The 20,442-nt window shown below is 39.9% G+C and overlaps 1 protein-coding gene across 6 annotated transcripts in view; it reads right to left on the bottom strand.

Annotated features, from left to right (window-relative positions):
* The window catches only part of LOC120516762, a 5,860-nt gene extending 2,557 nt beyond the window's left edge, over positions 1 to 3,303 (bottom strand). For 3 of the 6 annotated variants that reach the window (XR_005630905.1, XR_005630906.1, XR_005630907.1), the window contains exon 1: positions 2,358 to 3,106. The gene's annotated coding sequence lies outside the window, so the exon portion shown is untranslated. Of the gene's footprint in view, positions 671 to 2,357 lie in introns of those variants that run through there. The other 3 variants (XM_039738681.1, XM_039738679.1, XM_039738680.1) reach the window with 3 other exon arrangements.
* Positions 3,304 to 20,442: the final 17,139 nt, after the last annotated feature.

Genomic DNA, 20,442 nt, shown 5'->3' with positions numbered 1-20,442 from the left:
GGTTTCAGGGGCTTTTCAGGGAATAACTCTTTTCTCATTTCAAGATATTCCATTATAATCACTTCCAAGTATGCAACCTGTGCAGTAGATATCTGTGGTGCACATACTAATGCTACAATTTCTCTAAGCTGCAGTACAAGCTGCCAAACAGAATCGCTGTAGTTTAATATTCTGTCACCTACTACCACAGGTAAAAGTCTCAGCAAATTCCAGTTTTGTACTGCCTGTCCACCAAGTTTATCATTTTTCCCTCCAAACTCACAAGGCTTGGAACTGGCATCTGACCCAGCATACTTGAACTGCACAATGCGTCTATTTAACTGAGAAACAGAAAACCGTTTTTTAAGATGTACAAAGTACTTCAGGCACAGGGCCAAATCACTGGACACTACACCTTCGAACAGATCATGACTTTAAACATATCCTCATATTCCTTCAACTTCTGAAATCTCAGAAGCTCGTGTCATGTTAACTGCCACATTGTGCTGCTCCACTGAACGCACAGGACCCGTAGCACAATCATCTCTTACAAAGACATTTCTTTTTACAAGGCAGTATCTACAAAAATACTCACTGCTACTGACATTTTCAGGAAATCCTCCAATGCTGTGAGGTCCCAAATTATCACCAACAATGCAAAACAGACTGCCCTTTAACAAGCAGTCAGACATTTCCACACGTACTCCTCCAAGCTCTTAATGTCCTCTACTCATTTCGAGAACACCCTTTCCTGGCCAAATCGTTTTCAATCTTTCTCATAGCACAGCATCACCAGCTGCATGTTGTCAGGATTACAACGATGATGGGGTTGAAAATTTCAAGAGTCAAAAGACAGCCAAAACTTTGCACTTTTTCTTAGCTGAGCCAAGAGGATTGACAACCTCAAATACATCTTGAACAAGAATTAGCAGACTGGCTGAACAGAACATTTGACGTAAACACGGAGCCATCTTGCATGTCAGAAAGAATACTGGACCGTGGTTTCAAAACACTTCTCCATGTACATTTTTAAGTACATCTTTATTGCTTAAAAGCCCTAATAACGTTAACTTTAGAGGTACATACTGTAAATATCTTAGATTTTGGTTTTCATCAGTTCCAAGATAAATAGTCTTAGGTTTTCTACAATTAAAATATGATTGATAAAAACGTTTTCTTGTGTGTACACTTCTTAGAGATGTTGGCTGTGAGGCAGTTGGGAAGTATATTCATAATGCTGCACACATTCTCATGTGACACTGATGACTTGCTCTTCAATTCCAATTCCTGCTGCTGTTTTATATATTTCTGAGACCAGGCATTCAAGTCTTCCATCTCTTCCACAATCCTCTGGACTGTGGCAGATGGTACCTGATATTTAACTTGCAATTTTAAATAAAACATTGCCAGGTTCCTTAAGTTTAACTGTTCTAGATTTTCCACACCATCACCTATGTCATCCTCTGTGGGGTTTTCTGTCAAGCTGCTTTCCTATGCTATCCTGGAAGAACTTTGACCAGAGCTACAACAACTATTCCTAGAATTAGACTTGTGATTTCTTGAGATATGTGCAGTGAATGAAGACTTAATCTTAAAACTCTTTGTGCAGCCTTTGTAAGGGCAGGTCACAGTTTCACTCCTGGCCATATGTAACCTAAGATGGGAAAAAAGATCCTTTTCATCTTTGCATTGCTTTTTGCACAACAATGAAGTGCATACAAATGACCCCAGATCACTGGGCAACTTGGGAGTGTGTAGTTTGCATGATTTCTGTAGACATGACTTTTGAACGCATTGTATTTCATAAATTCACGTTTACAAGATGCAAGGCCACATGAAAAAGTTGCATGTGCTTCACTTTTGTGAGGAATACAATGGTCTACATATGGCTTGAATGTAGGGAAAACTGCTTTACAAAATTTACATATAAACATTGCAAAAAATGAAAATCAGGGCAGACTAATTGAAACGTGTGCGATAAGCAAGGAATTTGACTTTTGCGCCCACAAAGCACAAAAATGGATATGACACGCTGGTACTGTTACCAGTAAAAGAACGCAAATTTCTCGTTTGCGTTTGAAAAACCGCTTAGCACGTACTTTTTTTCTCCCCAAGGCCTATCTATCTGTTTCGGCTCTGAAAAACTCTATAACACGAAGGCAGTAAATGTCGCGTAACCAATTTAGCTTCGCATAAATGTTTATATAACCATATTACAATTTTTTAACTAAAAGTATCCAATGACAAATATAAAATGCCTCGCTTTTCTATCTTACTTTAAAATGAATATCGTTTACATCATTTCAAGAGCAGCTGGCGAAATAAACTAAAGCGTATCTTTGCATTTCAACAAAAGAAAAAAAACAAAGGGGACTTACTTGTTATTTCAGAACAAAAATAAGCAATTTAAACTGCTCCCTATTTTAAACACACTTTATAACTTTTCTGTAACACGCCAACTCTTCGACAACTTTGAAACGCCAACTACTTAAACAACCACGTGACCTAATAAGAACGAGAGGCGTGCATGACGGGAAAATGACGAACATGTGTCAATCACATTAGGTAGCCACTCGTCGTGTCCGAAAGAGGAGTCAATTATAAGGCGGAAGTATTAAAACATCTGCTACTGAACGCTGGCTGTGGAAGAATAATTCAATGACGCCCCGAGCAAACAGCAAAGTGTAACTTCTTGAATTTATACTGCTGAGTTGTCGACATTAGCGGTTTCTGTAATAAATGAAAATAACAGTTTCAGCGAATGTGTGAATGCAAATAGCGTATGTGACAGAATGAAGCATGTAATTTTGTGGCCCACTTCATGCATTTGGGGATGTTTGGTTTTGCCAAATGCCAGCAGAAGTCAGATAAACGTCAACATATATAGGCAATTGAATTGGTAGTTTATTTATGTATTTATTTACCATAATATATGCGAGCTGAAAGTTTGTCGCCGTTAGTTGAACAATACAAATTGAATCGTGTATATTAAAATACATGTATATACATTTTAAATGTCATCTTGTTTAATAAAAGACCACTTTTTACACACTAATAAAAAGAAAAAATGTGTGAAGCTAAGAGAAAACCACCCAAACACAAAAATCATTAAAGCATTAAAAAAAAAAAACTATAATTAAAAACTAAACATGCATGTTCGATTACTAAGTAGCAAAACAAGACAGTACCTCACAATACCTACAGCATTAAAGGCAGTGTTTGGCTAAGCTACTTAAACTGATTTAGTATCGATTAAGTTTAAAGAACTAAAAGAATCAACAATATTTAACATTATCGTTTTATTAAGGATCTGTTAAATAAATAATTTGTATGAAAAAAACCAAAAAACATAGCCCTACAACAAAACTAAATAAGGTACTTAATATATTTTTGAGAAAACCTGGACATTAAAACTTTAATAGTACATACAGTATTATTACAAACATTCAGTGTTTTAATACAAAATTAACGTGATTTAATGGCAATACAACAGTTACCTAAAAAATATTCTTACACATTCAAACAACTAATTGACAATGGCCGCTAAAATACTACTTAAATGTAAATATACATACATTTTTCTGTTTAAATACATTTTTATACCATTAATTGTACTACGGTTTATTACTGTGAAAAATATACGGTAATTTACTGGTAAGTACAGGGTCATGGGGGTCTGCTAGAGCCAATCCCAGCCAAAACAGGGCTCAAGGCAGGAAACAAACCCCGGGCAGGGCGCCAGCCCACCGCAGATCTATCTATCTATCTATCTATCTATCTATCTATCTATCTATCTATCTATCTATCTATCTATCTATCTATCTATCTATCTATCTAAATTTAAAAAGACTAACACTTTAGGAAATAGTTTCTAATACAAACTCGTGTTGTCCTTTAAGTCTTTTGGCTTTCAGTTATCCTTCCTAGTGACCTACCGGCATCAGACCTTATACTCCGCCGGGGTTCTCGACTTCTCATCTCACGTCAGCGTAATGCACAATTCTTAGTGAGAGTGCAGGTTGTCGGCTGACCTCGTATAGCAGGGCTCTTTCAGAATAAGATGATTCTCCTTCGTCTGTGCTTTGGATGCTTTATGAACCTTAGCAGTCATCGATCCCTTCATTTTCAGGTTACTCCAGAGTCGGGGCCTCTCTTGCCCTCAACTCCGCAGCGCTGATGCAGCAAAAACAGTCGGGCAATGGATGCCGAATTTGTGTAGTGCACTCCGTGCTGCGGGCTTAAAGGACGGCTAATCCTTATTATATAAAGTATTTGTTTCTATAAACATTGCCTGTCGGCTAATCCTAGGCACCTTCTACACACTTCATTACTTTCAATTTTCACGATTAAGTACTGTTTTCTTGCCATTAACATAAAAAGCTATTTTTTTCATTGATCTTTTATTATTGGACTTTTAGTAATTAACTTTTAGCAGGTAAAGGTGTATGATACTGCATTGTTAAGCACAAATGTATTATTATTTTTTAATTATTTATATAAAATTTCAAAAGTTCTACAGTGAAGATCATCCAATATATCGACTTACAAACAATCCCGTCTCTGACTAAATTCACTACATCAAGGCAACTAGGCAACTTTGTGCAAAATCTTTTCTAATCTGATAGTCCTTATGATGTTTGATTTTTCTATATGTCTCTGCACTTTGTTTCATATTTCAGGATCGCACTACACACTGTTAAAAATAAAGGTGCCAACGTGGTTTTTCAGTGTGATTTTTTTAAGTTAACCATTTTTGGCTCTGAAAAGAATCATCCAAATGAAGATTCCAGAGACCATCATTATAAATTTAGACTGCAAGGCTCCATAAATTGTGATAGCAGAAGTATGAAACACCAAAGGGTCTGTGATTTTAGAAGACTCTTCCAGCATTCTATAGTGCAGGTTTTCTTCATTTCTCAGTATCTTGATAAGGTAGCCTACTATTCATTAAAGATTTTGGTTTTGTCCATATATTAGCCCAACATAGATTAAACTGCAGTAAAAACAGTTCATTGAATATTTTATAAAGCATTTTTTTAATAAATGTCACCTAGGTAATTTCTAAACTTCTCACATTTGATTCATTGACTGCTCATAATGAAGTGCTCTTCTTTGCTGTTTTCATTAGAAGTACTGTAGTTCTAATAGTAGTGATGGTGATCATGGCAGGTGGACAATGAAATCCTTACTTGCATGCCACATGATAAAGTATACATTAAAATACAGAACTTCACCTTATTTAACATGAAAACACAAATCAGCTTCTCTCAGGTAGGCCTCACTCCTGCTGCCACTCCCTAAAGCTTTATGTGAAACCTAAAGCTGATGTGCCTGTTTGGAATGGCAGCTCTGTGTTTTATTGTATGTTTCTTTAGACTTGTGCTGAAGCAGTGACCTTTTGGAAATTTTTCATTCTTTCTTCTGTTAACTTGCACCAGTGGTTGTCACACTCAATTCTGGAGACCCCATGTTGTTACTGTTATTTGACTCAACCAACCCCTGTTTTAAACACAATTCTTAGAATAATTATGTGTTGGTGTTAATGTAAGAAATATACATACATAAGAACATATGAAATTTGACAAAAGAGAGGAGACCATTCACTCCATCAAGCCTGTTTATATAGCTAGCTTCTTCTTCTTGTTTCGGTGGCTCCCGTTAGTGGTTGCCACAGCTGATCATCTGTCCGCATATTGATGTGGCAAGACTTTACACCGGATGCCTTTCTTTATCTCAGCTTGGGACTGGCATAAAGAAACGCACCGGTTTGTGCATTCCCTGTGGCTGGGTTCAGTAGTTTGTTCCAGAGTCCCACAACTCTTTGTGTAAAGAAGAGCTTCCTGTCTTCCATCTTAAATACATTTCCCTTTAATTTCCACTGGTGCCCTCAAGTTGTCTCTTTAGCTGATCTACTTTATCAATGCCTTTGAGAATTCTGATTAGGTCCCCACACAGTCTCCACTGCTTGAGATGAACAACCCCTCTCATACTGCACATGAAACAATAGCCGATGAAGTCGAAATTTGGGCTGACTCTGAAAAACAGTTGACAACTGCCAATTGCACAGTGTATGCCCTGCATTAGAGTGGAGGAGAAAAACCCAGAAGACCAGTGATGTCACTTCCGCCGTATATCTGCAAGGCCCACCTCTTCCACCTCTTTCTACATATAAACCATCACACACTTAGAAGGCAATGTTGATTTTGGGAACAGCTTTTGAAAGACTGTGAATTTCTTAACAAGAATAACTGTTTTCTTTTCCTAAAGATAGGGCTGTCTTAACAGCATCATAACCCCCCAGGCAAAGTAGCACGCTGGGGCCCCTGTTTTGACTACAAAAAAGAAACATGCTGTGGTAAGAGAAGAACACAGACACAAATTAACAGTTGGGGAGCTTTCCCGTATACTGGTTGAAGGTTCCTGTTGTCCAAATAAAAGCCAAAATGAAGTAAAACAAACATTTGACAACAACAGAATGGGTTCTGTGAGCTTTTTTGGAGGTGTAGGAGGAAATACAATTAATAGAGAGAAGACATGAAATCAAAAAGCAGATGTGAGGCTGATTGAAGAAGCCGGAGATGACGTCAGAAATGGAGAGACGGAACTGAAGTCATTGAGATAAGACTGGAAGTGAGGCGATTCAGCAGAGCCAGAAGAGGAATCTTCTGTATGGAGAGATATGGAGGTGGATATTGGGAGCATTACGTCCGGTAGGAGCATTTTATTCTTCTGTCTTTCTGTCGATGAAAGAAAAAAAAAAGTATTAGTGCTCCTTTCCAATCCCCTATCTTCCGTTCTTTTGCACCCTATTGAGCCCTTTGGCTGTCCCTTATTCGTGCGTGTATGACAATACATAGGCACCAGAAACATCATGGGCCTCTATGCTCCTGGGGTCCCTAGCCAGTGCCCATTGTGCCCATAGGTTAAGACGGCAAATGCTTAAAGACCCCTTTACATACTGGTAAATTCACATCTGAAGCTGCTGACTGGAGTCATTCCTTAAAGCATATCAAATTAAAATGCACTGGTCCTGGAGCGAAAGAGCTTATGAGAGCTGGTGAATTGCGTCAGAAGTCCAACACATTACTTCTCGTCTTTTTCAGAGTTCTAGACATTAAACAGGACATCCTTTAGGACCTCAATAATTTATCAGCCTTTTTGTGTTTCATTCACAATGTATGTTAAAGACAGATTGTCTCCTGCATCTTCGCTTGTTTTAACTGCCCATCACATCCAGCTGACTTCTAGATACCAAACATGAACTCACTGAATGGCCATCATTCACCTTTAAAAGTACTGATTACTCAAACACAAAATGATACTTCAGCAGAGAAGAAGTTATGGAGCTAAACCCTCCGACGATGTAATGCACTTAATGCATCTGAGTGGAGATTGGCTCATTAGTGAAACCAGCTTTGGAAATATTCGGAAGACCAGTTGGTGCTAAGTTTAGGATAAAGATAGAGTGCACACATTGGGATCTGCATTATGCTTGCACGTTTAATATTTAGATTAATATTTTTCTAGACACAGTCTGTGAGTCATGGTAATAACACAGCTCGCCTGTTTATAGGGGACAGTGAAGCTCAGTAATTGGCATGGCTGCCTAAGGATTTTGGCTGGGGTTCTGAGACAAGGTCGGTTTTTGGCAATGTGGATGCCTCAAACTGGCTGTCAGTGTTGTCCCAGCACAGAGCCCATGCAATAAGGCCGAAGCAATGTTGGCCCAAATGTTCTGTGAGTTGAGTCCAACATTAGGTTATCAGCTCTGTGCCAACCAAAAAAAGAAAGTGCCATGTATCCAGCAGCAACATAGCATTTACTGTTCTTTTGTAAAGCAGCTAGCTGAAAAAGACTTCAGTATATTTGTTTTGAAATACAAATCAACGTTTAATCACCGATTGATGTCTTCAAATTTGAGTTACTTCTGCTCAAAAGAAGTTTCACAAACTGAAGCCAGGGGAGTAGCTGAGTCAAGTGGACCTGTACAGCCCTGTAAGTTCTGTAGAAGGTTTACTTCAGTCCATCTATTAAATTAGATTATTAAACTTAATTCAAATTAAAATTTTAAATTAAAAAATATACAGTATATATGTATGCATACAGTAGATTGTATATATTAATATTATGGGCACCAGGGGTGTGCCAGAGTCCAGAACACCAGACACAACTCAGCCAAACATCATTTCAGGTAAAATACAATGCTGTTTAATAAACAAGAATTCACCTATGATGTTAAATCAGCTCAGCAGAGCAATAACACACACAACTGGTCACTTCTCATCACCTTCCACCACTCCTTCACTAGTGTCGTCCATCTCCTCCTGACTCTGACTTCGTGATTCAGATCAAACGACAACTTTAATTCGTGATCCAGGAACGCTTTCAGGGTCAAAGCATTGCACATTAGAAGCACGTCCAGGCCAGGTGGAAGTCCCCCAAAGTGGGGATTGCGTTTCCCTGCGGCTCCCCCCGGTGGCAGCTAAGTACCCCATAGGGCTGCTTCTCAGGACTTCAGCTTCCTATATACCCTGCAGGGTTACAAATGAAAGTTCCATCAGAGGGATGATGCCACCCTGTGTACAGGAATAATACCTGGCCTCGGGAAGAAGCCTCTTTCTGTCCCTCCATCATGACCCCCTGACTAGTAATAGTACCAGTAACCAACGTGGCCAGGATGCCTGCCCTTCCACATCCTTCCCTTACTGATTCCTAGTTGGATAGGGAATTAACCTTGATCTCCGTCAAGATTCCAGTACATCCATTCTGACCCTTGGGAACTGTTTATTTAATAATACACGTGTTTGAGACGTGGTGAGCATACAACTTGTTAGGTGGATTATGCGACATGGGTCACGTGAGATTTTTTCAAGGGTATTTTGATATTGTTTGCTGTTGTCCAGTGTTGGTCCCCATAGACACCTCTTCTACCTGAAACTTTGTTATCTTAATTCTATATGGAAACAGGAGATCAATCATTTTTCTAGGCCATCACTACAAATTGCATAAGGCAAGAAGCTTGGAAAAATATTGTTTTGGGGTGGAGTATTCTTTTAAGGTTATGGGAAACATGTCATAGGGATTTTTAAATTTCATTTTATTATTTTTTATTTTTTGCTACTACATATTTTCTGATGCAATGACACAAATATGAATGTAATAGATGTCCAGTCAGTCAGTCATTGTCCAACCCGCTGTATCCTAACACAGGGTCATGGGGATGTCCAAAAATTGTTAATGTAATTAACAGAAACATAAATAAGTTTACAATTTAATTTGTAATCCTTGTTTGCTTTATAAAATGCCTTAAATAGGTGCTTGCCTGGAAAGTCTCCCAATGCAAAATACAGTCAGACTATCATTCATCTCCTGAATGAGATTTGAACTCCTGAGAAAAAGTCACTCAATCATTTTCTAACCCACTTAGTCCTGATCAGGGTCCTGGAGCCTATAACAGCTAGCACAGCATGCAAGACTGGAACAAACCCTGGACAGGGTGAACACACGTGGGCCAGTTTAGTACGGCCAGTCCACCTGGCCAGCATGTCCTTGGGAGGAAACCCACACAGATATGCGGAGAACATGCAAACTCCATGAAGGGAGAACATGAACCCTGGTCTCCTTACTGTCAGGCAGCAGCAGTACCACTGTGCCACCCCCCACAGAACAAGTAATTTAACAAAATTAGACTTAAGTCTCTTACACTGTTATTTTACCATTTAAATGATGATATTCTTATATTACTTTTACAGTTCAGAGCCTATCCAAGCAAATGACCATAATTTAAAATAAATAAATAAATTAGGTTTTGATAAAAAGGAAACTTTTTTTTTTTTTTTTACACTAAAGGGGCACAAAGTTACAAATATTAGTCAGTCTTTCATGACTGGACACAAACCTTAATGGCCTATATTTTTTTTGACTGTCCCCACATGTATCGGGGTGAGCCATCGTAAATGCCGCAATGTAATTCATAGCCCCGAAAGGCATTCTATAAAACAAATATGCTGTAGTTTGAAGGAAGAAGACTCTTTAATACTAACCTTAGTTCTTACAGCAGGGCCTTATTGTCAATGCTACACACTTACATATCATTAAATTATTAATCATTTATGTTATTTAATATATATTTTTAATTTATATACATATATATGGGTATATACAGGATGCATTTTCATTTGATGTATCATTAATGATACTTTTTTATTATTATTACACTATGGTGAGACCTCTTGATTCTGATATAAGTATAAAGCCTTGGTTTGTTAAAAAATCCAGCCCTAGAGAAAATGCTTTAACACGTGCTACGATTTTGCAGATAAAATCTTATTGCGGCAGAAAAAAAAATAGCAAACATAATGGGTTAGGTTGTAACATTTTTTTTTTTTAAGTTCTGCAACAGATCATCAAAGACTGAAATGAAAGATGATATCAGAGATTAGCTAACCATATGGGATTGGTCCCCTGGGAGATGTGCGATATGAATCAGATTAAGCGAAATTGATACAGTGAATACTTAATCAAACAGACAAAGGTAGTCTGCACAGCTAATTAGGGGCAAATAGAGCATTCCGCTTGTACCTCATTTAACTGACAAATTGTGCAGACAGTTTTAATGGGGAATCTGTTTAGCAAAGATATAGCTGATATACTGACAGCTTGGCAAAATGTGGTTCCTGTAAAGCCACATGATACTTATGCTAATGACCCGACACAGCTGAGCACTGGTTAAACCAGTGCTTGATGTGCATGTTTTGGAAGGGGTTATATCATTCACATTTTGACTATGATCCCAAGAAAATGAATAAAGCTGCTTTTAAGGAAGCAGCAGAAGTAGTGAGGATTGGGACTGTGCCACTCATTGTAATTGTCCCGCTAAGCCGTCTTACAAAACCAAAAAAACGTAACCTTAAGCACCGGCTTTCTGATACAGAGATTAATAGAAAAGAGGCAGTGACCCATATTGCACATATCTCGTTAAAATAGTAAAGTCCACATGGGGTGGTTGCCTTTATAATTTTTGATTTTATGATATGGCTAATCTTTTAGGAGAGTCATACTAGAGGGTCCTTCCAAAAAAAAAAAAAAAAAGCGTATTAATGAATTTACTTTCTAAGAAACACTAACCTGTTTATTATTTTAATACATTCAGTTACCACTGAGGGGGAAATCTGGTTTGCCAAACATATGTCAATTAAAATGGGCTGACATCAGATTTCTTTGTAAAGGTGATGAAAATGATTAAGAGTTGAGGGATATTTTTCCAGACAAAAGAGTGCAAACAGTAAAGAAAAAAGATACACATTTACTCTTCTCAGAATTTTCTAACTTGATTTTATGTATTTTTGGAGGGTCACCCTCCGAGTTCTTCCCAGGTATGTGAAACCACCCCAAACCAAGACGGGGCACTGCCACTAACGGCCTTGTCTTCTTTTTCCTCCACGCTGCAGAGAAACCGCCTAGTGAGGGCAGATGGCTCCACCCCTTCTGTTCCCTCTGCTATAAAAGCGAGACTGCCTGTAAGGAGGCATCTCTTCTGGTTCAAGCAACCTAAGGAGAAGAGCTCCTTAGCCGCCTCATAAATTCTTGCTGTATTATTTGAACCAGCCCCAAGTGTTATAGGGTAGCCTTTTAGTTACTCCACTTCACCACACATTGTTCACTGTCAGGAAATGGGGACAACCAGATTGGCACCCTAAAATTCACTGTTGTATCAGCCTGTTATTCACTTGGAATACCACTGCATGTACTTTGGGGACCTTGAAAACTCGACTTGTAATTTTGAAGAGCAGGACTGGAGGGCTTTGTTAGGCTGAAAGGCCTGTTCTTACCAAAATTGTTCTGGTGTTCTAATGTAGTGGAGAAAAAATATGATAGACTGACTAGTTTTTATTGTATTCCATAAGGGTATAAATCTTGCTACAAAGTTATCAGTCATTATTTTATATACTATTATTTAAAGAATATACCATGTAAAGTTCTTCAAGAGGCAGACCAGGAGACATTTCAAGGTAATCAGTAAACACAAGAGTTTCCAATGTATGTACCACATATAGTCCAAGACCTCCACAATCAAACTGTGGTGAGAGAAAAATCAGGGTAAAGGGATAAAATAATTTCTAAAGCTTTGAGTGGCCTCAATATTTGTGAAGTTGAAGCCGACTGAAACCACGAAGGCTCTTTCTAGAGTTGGACATCTGGCTAAACTGAGTAACTGGATAAGACGTGTCTTGGTCAAGAGGGAATGAGAGAACTTGTTGGAAGGACAACCATCTCAACTGCACTCCATCAGTCAGGCATTTATGGTAGAGTAGCTAGATGGAAGCAACTCTTGAGCAAAAGGCATATGACAGAGCATGAGGGAAAACATTCCCTGACCTGATGAGACAAAATTGGAACTCTATGGGCAGAACTCTAAGCATAATGTCTGGAGAAGATGAGGCATTGCTCATCACCTTCATAATACCATCTGTATGATGAAGCATGGCAGTATCAGCATTATGCTATGGGAGTGATCTACAGTTGCAGTGACAGGAAGACTGGTCAGAATTGTGGGAAGGATGAATGACCCACATACAGGGTCTTTGAAGAACACCTGCTGCAGAGTGCATACAATCCCAGACTTAGGTGATGGTTCACCTTTCGACTTAACAATGACCCAAAAGCATACAACTATGACAATGTTGGAGTGAATTCAGGAACAGTTTTTGACTGTCCTTGAATGACCCAGCCATAGCCCAGACTTAAACCCCATGAACATGTCTGGAGAAAACTGAAGGTGGAAGTTTACAGATGCTTTCCATACAATTGAATATATCTTAAGTGGATCTCACAGGAAGAATGGGATAAACTACCCAAACCCAGGTTCGCACAGCCTGTAAAGACAAACCCAAGAAAACTCAAAGCTGGAACTTCAGATTTGGATTTGCTTCCTCTGTTAGGTAAAAAGCATGTTTGCTTTTATTTAGCCTTTTTTCATTTTGTGTTCTCTATTTGATTAATTATACATAAATATTGTGTTTATAAATATTTTTCTTGGCCTTGATCTTTCAAGGTGGTAGTTTTACAATTTTCCATCTCTCTTAAATTTAATTTTTGTAAGTCAGGAATATCTATTAGTATTAATAAACTGTTTAATCCTAACTCCCATTTTGGGCCTGTTTAGGCATTGAAGCCTATTGTTTGAGTTTGGGGTCAGGCTGCTTTGGGTGAAGCCTATCTTTTGGATTCCAGACAAGGAGAGCATTAGTCTGGTTTTGGAGATTTTGAGGCCTGCACCACATTTTTGTCATTTTGTGTGTAGTAAATCCCAGCCTGAAATATGTAGGCTGAGAGTGGTCTCTCAGCAGTGATGTAAGAGTGTCCCCACCACTTGGGATTCCACCTACAAAAAAAAAGTAAGGAATTGTACCCTATAAGCACACATACACAATTCATACATTTTAAACAAAATATTAACAGTAATTACACAAAAACAATAAAGAGATGAAAAATAATACTTCATAAGAAACAGAAGTAACAATAAAATGGAAAATAAACATACGCCAGGCAAGCAACCCTGGTGGTATCATAACCAGGGAGGTGCCACAATTAAAGGCATTCTCCTAGGGCATAGATCATAAGTGGGAGAAAACCCAGCTGCACGGATTAGCTACAGAACAGTCAGTTGGTGCTCTAATAAGCTTGGCCTTGGGCACAAAATAACCTAGCACTGGCTAGGTGCTGGCACTGGCACTGATCATAACAGGAATGAAACATTGATCCAGCATTTTGAACCATTGGGTCAAGTGTGACCTGGAGGGGGAATAGCAGCACTCCGAATGCCAGAAACTATTGCACACCAAGTCCTGGATACAAATAACAATTCATTAGTAAGGAAGTACCTCTCTGTACTGGCTTATCTCCAGAACAAACAACAGAACAGTCCACAGTTGCTCTTCCCTATGGTGTTTCCCTTCTCCTTCCATACTTCTCAACAAGACTTGTCTGCCTTCACCTGACTCCGACTCTCTGGGAGATGTGGAGCGGCTCCTTTTATGTCAGCCACAAAGTACTTTTGGTGCCCCAACATCATTCCTGAGAAGCACCTCAGGGTCCGGCATGATCTCCTTAAACAGGAAATTAACTCCTTCTGCAGCTTCATCTGGTGATCCCCAAAACCTCAGCAGGACTACAGCTCCCAGATTTCCCTTTGGGTTCACCAAAAGTAGCCCCAGCCACTGAATGCTGCCACCTCATGTATCAGGGGATATCGGTCCTCAGATGATAGTTCCTTTCTGTCCTTCCAACCAGGTCAGGCTACCCATCCATCCCTGATCTTCTATTATAAAGGTTGGGTAAGGAGCCACCTGTATTGGGTCTTCTGGGACAAAAGGAAAAGGAATGGTATCAGAATGTAACATGGATCCACCACTTTAAAACAGAGACCAATGCAGTCAATGTTTCTCAATGGTGCCAAGATGCTTAAGTTGACAGAAATTATAAAGAAGATTGAAGAGTTTAACAGTTACATCAAGTTACCCTGAGATTATGTTCAAACAATTTCCAGTAATGAAAAATTATGTTGCAACACTTCCTGGGAAGCCCTTCAAGTTTAAGTCAAGTTTAAGAAGATGATGCTCTCTATCTACAAATACGAATACATAAACATATGGTGGTCCAGATCTAATTATGCAATTTTTATTACACTATAACTTATTAAGTTTATTACATAGAAAATCACCCGAAAAATCCAGGACCATTGAGAAGTGTGCAAACTGACGACATGAAGAATCGAACTGGAATCGTCCCCGCATAAATCAAAGTCATCCAGACGATTTGGATCTGCATAATTAGATCTGGACCACCCTATACATTAGATGGAATATTAGTGAAGTGGCAGATATAATGATCAGCACGTTCAAGTCTGAGGTCATGGATCTCTCTCAGAAATGTGTGGATTTCTTTCTCCAGGTGAAGGAGGAACAACTGCCATTAGTGGAGGAGTTTAAGTATCTCAAGATCTTATTCACAAGTGATGGAATGTGAGATCACCAAGCAGATTGGAGTAGGGCCAGCTGTTCTACAGGTTCTGTACTGGTCTTTGGCGGTGAAACAGGACCTGAGTCAAAAGTCTAAACTCTCAGGTTACAGGTCACTCTACATTCATGTCCTCACCCTATGGTCATGAGGCATGGAGAATGACCAAAAGAATGAGACTCGTACAGAATTGAGCTTTCTTTGTATGTCAGCTACAAGAGAAAATCATAACAGAGTCACTGATCCTCTGAATCGAGAGGATCTAGTTGAAGTGGTTTGTGCATGTTTTATGGATGTCCCCCCTGTCCCCAGAGTGGCTCCCACTAGAGCTGCTTCAGGTGCATTCTGTCACATGGTGACCCTGAAGCAGACCAGAATGTGATGGTGAGATTATATCTCTTGGATGGCTTGGGAACATCTTGGATTCCCCTTGGTAGAGCAGGAATCTGTAGCTGGGGACAGGGAAGTCTGGGTTGACACCCTTGGTCTGCTGCCACCATGACCCTTACCTGTAAAAGTGATTTCAGAAATTGAGATGAGATACCATATGATATATGTACTTATTTAAATGTTGCATGGGTTTGTACTTTTCTATCACCATTTATATTTGTTTGTCTATATAAGTGCTCCAAGTGCGTCTTCATAGAAGAACAGTATACAAGAATAGGCAGGTGTGAAGTGTAATAGTTAGGGCTTTGGGCTTCAAACCCTGAGGCTGTGGGTTCAAATCTCGCTACTGACACTGTATGACCCTAAGCAAGTCAATTGACCTGCCTGTGCTTCAATTGGAAAACCAAAAGAAATGTGTCCAATTTTTATCATAAATGTTGTAAGTTACCTTGGATAAAAGTGACAGCCAAATGATAAATGTAAATGAGAATAAATTAAATACACATTAGTGCTGCTGCCTCACAGTTAGGAGACCTAAGTTCGCTTCCCGGGTCCTCCCTGCGTGGAGTTTGCATGTTCTCCCCGTGTCTGCGTGGGTTTCCTCTGGGTGCTCCGGTTTCCTCCCACAGTCCAAAGACATGCCGGTTAGGTGCATTGGTGATTCTAAATTATCCCTAGTGTGCACTTGGTGTGTGTGTGTGTGTATGCGTGCCCTGCCCAGGGTTTGTTTCCTGCCTTGCACCCTGTGTTGGCTGGGATTGGCTCCAGCAGACCTCCGTGACCCTGTGGTTAGGATATAGAAGGTTGGATAACGGATGGATGGATGGGTGGATAATTACACATTGTTTCTGATATACTGTACATATTGTCACAGATTGCCAGGATGCCTCTGAGGCAGGAGGACCGGGGGAGCAAGCGTGGGCAGCACAGTACCTCCCCTGGGATGCTAGAAGGCAGCCACCATGGGTTGCAGTGGTGCCTCAGACCTTCAATGAAGCAGGGCTTCATTGGCGATGGAGTTATCTATAGCCCTGTTGGGATCTGGGGGTATTACCAGGGGGTGCTGCAGCTGCTCCTGAGCCCATGTAGGTGGTTCTTCCGCCACACCTGGAAGTGCAGCCAGAAGTGGAGCAACGAGCACCTGGAGCACTTCTGGGTGACTTACAGTATATTAAGGGCCAGCAGAGACTACTCAGTGAAACAGGGAAGGCGTTTTCCACGTGGTGAATAAAAATAAAATATTTGTGTTTTTATAAGTGTGCCTCCTGCATCTGTCTGTGTCAGGTTAAGCGCTGGTATTGTGCCATCTATTGTCACAACATCTATACGGACGGAGTATAACACTGTTGTGACCTTGCAGAGAACCTTCTAACAGAATGATGAAGTGCAGCCCATTTCCTATATTGCCAGCAAAATATGTCTGCCATACTTGGCCACCTTCAGATGAGGGAAATGAAACACTGCTTTTTTAATATATTGAAGAGCCTTTGGATGACACTTTCTCCCTGGAAGGCTGCTCTTGCATCTGAGGGCACCTCATTTTCTGCGACACAAAAACTAAACTAAACAAGAACAATTGACCACGGAATCCCACTGACAGCAGTCTGGGCAGGGAGGCTTTCTCGCTGTGGAATTTGAACAGATAGGGCTAATTACAGTGGCGCATTAGCAACGGTTACAAAGCAGAAGTGACAGTCCTGGTGTCCTGATGGAAATGCAGTTGTAGGCAATTGCATATTGAAATGGGCCAGAGCCATCATATGGACTAATCACAACTGATCTGGGGATATAATGGGTGCCAGATGTTAGCGCTTTGTACAGAGTGACTCTGCTGGGAGTTTATGCAATCTAGGAAAACACACTGGTGAAGGAAGGAAAATTTAGACAGATTCATCAAAATGCTGTACAATGTAAGATAAAGCCTAGCTTTTTGTACAGTACAAGTAGAAAAATGTTTTTCATTGGCTCATCAAAAATATAAACACTCCTGTCTGCCCAATGGTATCTTTTGAATCCCTGCACCCAATTACAAATAGAACATGCCATCGTTTATTGGGACAAAGCCAAAAAGACAAACCTTAACCCTAACCCTATCAGGTGGTGTGTGGAGCGGCTTTGGAACTTCATTTCAAGCAAATAATTTGTTTACTTGAATTAATCAAATAACCAATTTGGGGCCTTAGGAGGCCAGAGCCTATTTCAATCAAAAATTATATTAAATTATTCCCTTTAAAATATACTCTTGAAAAAATCAGCATGTTATAAAGTGCCTGGATGTGAATAGAATATAACAGTCATAATAGGATTGGCTCCTATGACCTTGCTCTGGATAAGTGGGTTAGGTTGGATGGGTGGATGGATGGTTGGATGGATGGATAAATGGAGAAAGCTGACATCAATTTATTTTTCCTAGTAAAAGGCTGACACAATTTTTAACATGATTGATTCCATTTAAGTTTTTTTTTGTCAATAAATAGAAAAAGATCTCAAACGTAAAACTCCTTTAAAGAAAAAACCAAGAAAAAAACAGGAAGAAAAAAGTGACAGTAAAATTCCAAAACACAAAATGATCAATCTGTCTCTGTCTCCATTTGTAACTGATTAGCGCCGCCAACTTCAATCTTCCATTCACCTCCCCTTACAAACTTGCATTTCAACTTGGAAAAAAAGTGGCTCAGTGTGAAGCCAAAACCAGGAAGTGTTCCTCCTCGAAAAACAAGGAAGCTGTCACCAGGACTTCTGTCACTTTCTGACAGCGAATATTCAAAACCTGCAGTCCCTGTCACTCACCAGCTTAAAAGCAATTATCAGTTGTCTTCATCTGTTTGCCTTTATCCCTGCTGATCTAGGGGCTGGGAGCAAAATTGTTTTCACATTAGCACCATATTAAGAGACTTTAAAGTGGAATCCTGCCTCGGCAGGATCAAGATACATTGTTTTGCCTACATTTGAATGCCCCCATATTGATCCGCATTTCCTCATCCTAAACTTTACTTCATTACAGACTTTAAGTGCCTCCCTCAGCAAGAGGCTGAGCAGCTTGAAACAGCTGTGGGGTAGAATAACACACTTTGGAGCATTAGGTGTTAACAGCCCAAATTAAAGCCAGTGATTTCAAATATTTTGTCTGTAAAAACACAAATTATGAAAATAGTAATAATGCATTCAAAAATCTAACATTATATAATTCTAAGGTCAGGTTAGCCTCTGCTCATTTACAGACTGTTTGAGGAATGGTTGCATCCCCACCCATGTGCACACGGCATTATTTTCCCCAGATTGCTAGCTGGCAGCCCCCTGAATTGCAGCAGTGTCTCAGATTTTCACTAGGTATCATGGGACATGGCGTTCTTTAAGTCAGTCCTGTTGGGCTCCATGGGTGCAACCAGTGGGTACTTCAGGATCTCGGGAGCCCTACTTCATGGGGCTAAAAACTTCCCCTGGAAATGCTTTTGGACCATGTGTATGGAAGATCAGAAGTAGGTAAAATGAGCTACCTCCTCCACATTGAGGAGCCAGATTCAGGTGGAAGGTGGACGAAGCTTGCAAGAAGGAGTGGAGGAGGCAGTGAAAGACAGAGAAGGAAGGAAGAAAAGAATACTTTATGGTGATGATAACGCTGCATATCATATATACTTGTGGCTGTGGTGGGAAACACTTGATAAAGAAGAGCTTCCCACAAATAAAATCTCTTTAGCCTTTTACACTTGAGTCTGTGCCTGCTTCTGTTGGGTGTCTGGGGAGCTAGACCGCCCCCTGGTGTCTACAACTGATTCAAATCACAGTTTGATAGACATGCACATGAAATACGTGGTGTATGTCTATACAGTAGCAATTCTTTGTGTAAAGAAGAGTTTTCTGGCTTCAGATCCTAAATGCACTTGTCCATGGTTTCAACTGGTGTCCTCAAGTATGTGATTCACCATGCAGTAAAAATAATTTGTCTGGATGTACCTTATCGATTTCTTTGAAGAGTTTGAAGACCTGGATTAGGTCACCACTCCGTCTCCTCTGTTCGGGACTAAACAGACCTAATTCTCCTAGTCTATTAGAGTAGGACATTGTGATACCCCGACTGCCCGCAGCCTTGGCATCTTCCTTTTAATGGGACATTGATAGTCATCAACCGAGGATGGACTTCAAGATTCTTTATTATTCTTTATTTGTCACATGTATAATTATACAGGACAACACGCAATGTAATGCATCCTAAAGTCCGGGTTGTGGAGTATGTCAGCTGGCCACGACAGATCAGGCTTAAAAGTGTCTGAAATAAAAGTAGAGAATTGGTTTCCAATTTCCAAAAGTGTTCTACTATCATAAATTACTAACTCCGATATCGTCTGTAATTGAAGAAATAATAAATCAGTGAAATAAACTAAAAAAATGCACAGTCTAGATGGAGTGGTCAGGAAGGCATCTGAATGTGGCTGCGCCATCCTTGTGATACTGACTTGTGCAACGAGGGTGCAAACAAGCATGAATGGTGCAATTTGCTTTGTGCGTTTGTGCATTTAATACCACAACTGGCAATGTGCAAACAATACAGTGCAAAGTCTTTAATAAATAAATAAATATTCCTTGATTAAAAATATGTGCCATTGTGGAAGGTAAAAATCAATAAATAAATGAAGCCAATAAATAGCCTTAAAAATCTAAAATTCAAACATTGTCAGAATTGGCTATTTGCTCCTTCCTCTGGATCTCTAGTACCATTCTAAAATCCTTGTTTTTTGAGAAGGGACACTTCCTGCTTAGCAAAATGGAGATACCAGTGAGCACAGTCAACAACCTTTAGCTGTTCTTCACACCACCATCTCTCAGCGTACATGGGGACCACCCAATTCCTGCTCCTTTGTCCACCACTGTCCTGAGGTACCCATGGAACAATTTCTGGAATGATTGTCCACTTCTGCCGCTGTCCAGTGCTCATTAGGAGCAACCCTACCTCTGGAGTGCCATTCCTCTCACTCCACACAGGGCTGCGTGACCACCTTGCCTCCTTTCCTCTGCAACCATCTCAACCTCAATCCTGACTTCTGTTTTCTCTTTGTC

Source organism: Polypterus senegalus, chromosome 16, assembly GCF_016835505.1.
Source record: "Polypterus senegalus isolate Bchr_013 chromosome 16, ASM1683550v1, whole genome shotgun sequence".
Lineage (NCBI taxonomy): Eukaryota > Metazoa > Chordata > Cladistia > Polypteriformes > Polypteridae > Polypterus > Polypterus senegalus.
The sequence above is the reverse complement of the archived record's forward strand: the minus strand, read 5'-3'. Positions and strand labels throughout refer to the sequence as shown.